Source organism: Palaemon carinicauda, chromosome 36, assembly GCF_036898095.1.
Source record: "Palaemon carinicauda isolate YSFRI2023 chromosome 36, ASM3689809v2, whole genome shotgun sequence".
NCBI classification, from domain to species: domain Eukaryota; kingdom Metazoa; phylum Arthropoda; class Malacostraca; order Decapoda; family Palaemonidae; genus Palaemon; species Palaemon carinicauda.
The window spans coordinates 21,741,063-21,744,053 of NC_090760.1; positions in this window are offsets into that span (position 1 = coordinate 21,741,063).

The window sequence follows — 2,991 nt, forward strand, 5'->3', positions numbered from 1 at the left end:
GGATACGACAGAAATGTACGATAGTAGTTTTACTTGTCGAGAACTTAAATCCATTCATATCGGCCCACTGGATAATTTTGTCAATCGAGAGCTGTAGTTTTCTCTCAACCGTTGCCATTCTGGCTCCAGCAAATGATATGGAGAGATCATCCACAAATAATGTTGAGAGAACATCCTGGACTTACTCTCTGATAGAGTTTCCCCAACTCTCACTTGAAAAACTCTATGAGAAAGAAATGCCTGAATAAATAGTGGCAGCTCTCCTCTCAATCCGATTTCATGAATGGTTTTAAGTATACCATATCTCCATGTGGTATCATATGCCTTTTCAAGGTCAAAAAGTACTGTAACATGGTGCTGTTTGGAAGCAAAGGCTTCACAAATAGAAGACTCAAGTCGTATCAACACATCAGTCGTTGAGTGCATTTTTCGGAATCCACATTGAATCGGTGATAAAATACCTTTCTTTTCAAGGTACCATATCAGCCTTGCATTGACCATCTTCTCCATGATTTTACATAAACAAGATGTCAATGCAATAGGACGATAGTTTGCTGCTAAAAACTTGTCTTTACCGGGTTTTAAAAAGGCTAAAATAATGGCTAGTTCCCAAACACTTGGGTAACTATGATCATGCCATATTCTATTAATAATGCTTAAAATAAATAGCTTTGTATTAAAATGTACATGTTTAATCATTGCATATGGAATTCCATCGGGTCCAGGGGCTGTATCGTTGCAATGAGCTAGTGCGGAATCAAATTCTCTTTCAGTGAAAGGAGAATTATAAGACTCTTCCCTTCTTGTTCCAAAATCTAAAATTTTCTTTTCTTCAACGCTCCTATACTGGTGACCAGGGGCTCCTACGCACTTGCTGGATACATTTGAAAAATGACTAGCCAGGGCATTGCTAACATCATTTGCTTCAGTTACATACTGGCCATTCACCTTCAACACTGGTGGTGGGTTGGGGGTGAATTTGCCAGCTATCTTTTTTACTTTCCTCCACACAGCAGATGGTGGTGTTCTACTGTTAATGGAGGAAACAAAAGACATCCATGACTGGCGCCTTGCTTCTTTCATGGCACGACGGAACTGTGCTCTACATTTCTTGTACATAATTAAATTCTCATCAGTTCGGAGTCTACGCAATCGTGTTAGAGATCTTCTTGTGGCTCTGTGGAGGGCAGTTAGTTCTGAAGACCACCACGGGACTGGTCGTCGTTTGAATAACCCTGTTGTTTTGGGAATTGAATTGACTCCTGCTGTATGGAGAGTTCCATTCAGTAAGTCTATGGCATCATCGATATTTTCAACCTGTTCAGCGTCCCCCTCAATTTCGCTTAGCTCACGAAACTTTTCCCGTCCGCCTTGTCAAGATTCCATCGTGGCGATCTCTGTAAAGGTGGACCATTGTTGGTGTTTATAATGATTGGTGCATGATCACTAGTATGCCAATCATCTAATGTCCTCCAATCAAAATCAAGAAGACAGTTAGAGCTTGCAATTGAAAAGTCAATGCATGACAAGGTACCTGTCTGAACATGGAAGTGTGTGGGCTCTCCTGTATTAAGGAGTCCCACATCCTAATTCTCCACAATTGATGAGATAATATTGCCCCTTGTGTTTGCTAGGATATCACCCCATAAAGGATGTCTACCATTCATATCTCCCAGTAAGAGAAATGGTTGAGGGAGTTGTTGAATGACCTCTGCTAAGTCATCATATAAAATAATATCATTTGGAGGTAAGAACAGAGAGCAAATTGTATATTTTCTCCCTATATCAATTTGTACAACAACTGCCTGCAGGGTTGTACGTATAGACATAGGTATTTGGGGAACATCTCGACGAATGTATACAAGACTTCCGCCATGGCTCCCTGCTTGTTGATTATATGGTGTTCTATAGCTAACATACTCTCGAGGACTAGGAGTGTTAGAATCAAGCATACTTTCCTGTAGACATACAATTATGGGGGAATGCTCGTGAATTAGGAGCTTAAGTTCTTCATATTTGGCCCTCAAACCCTGACAGTTCCATTGCAAAATGGAGGAGAAAACTATGGATTATTTCTGGAAGACATCTTGGAGGAGGTCTTCCCATTAGCAGTTTTTAATCTAACATTATTACCTGTAGGTTTCTTCAGAGGTGGTCTTGTTATAATGGGTTTTATGTTTGTGTTTTTCTTTGTATCCTTTTGATCTATTTGTTGAGGTGGATGGTGGACCTCAACTTGAATTTCTGATTTATTCAGTTTATCTTCTGGTCCATTAGAAACATCAACAGACAAAACATCAAATTTATTTGATGTCATAACCTTGACGTTTCTAATGGAGGGTGGAGAGAGAGATGGAGGTCTCTCTCTTTTCCTATTTATCAGTGGTGAGGATTTACCAGGTTTTTGCACCTTCCCTACCACAGGTGCACCTGGTAACTTTGTTTCGGGTGGAACTTCCATCAAATCAGGCAAGGACATGGCCTGAGAGAGGTTAGTACTATTGTTGGTAATGGGGGATGAAGTTTGTATAAAAGTGGGCAGTGTTGCAGTTTTAATACACAGTGGTAAAGCCTTGGAAGGCAATATGCTTACCTTGTCACGTAAAACTCTACTATCATTAGATGATGTATTTCCTTTTTGGGAATTACTGGCAGCACTATGTGGGTTCGATGTCTCCTGTGGTATATTTTCTCTTGATTTCAGTGCATTTGCATAGCTGTTTGGTTTTTTCAGTAGTCTTTTGGCATGTCCTACACTTATGTGTTCTACACTGGATTTGTTGAGGGCTGCTTCTTCAAACTTATAAATCTCGCAGCTCCTGTCAGTGGATTTATGGTTTGAATTGCAATTCAAACAGCTGGGCTCAAGTGTACACTCTCCATGATAGGGACTGGCACAGATGCTACACATTTTTTCATTTTTACAAACTTTAGAAGGATGTCCAAATTTGAAACATTTGAAGCATTGTAAGGGCTTTTGTTTAAAAGGTC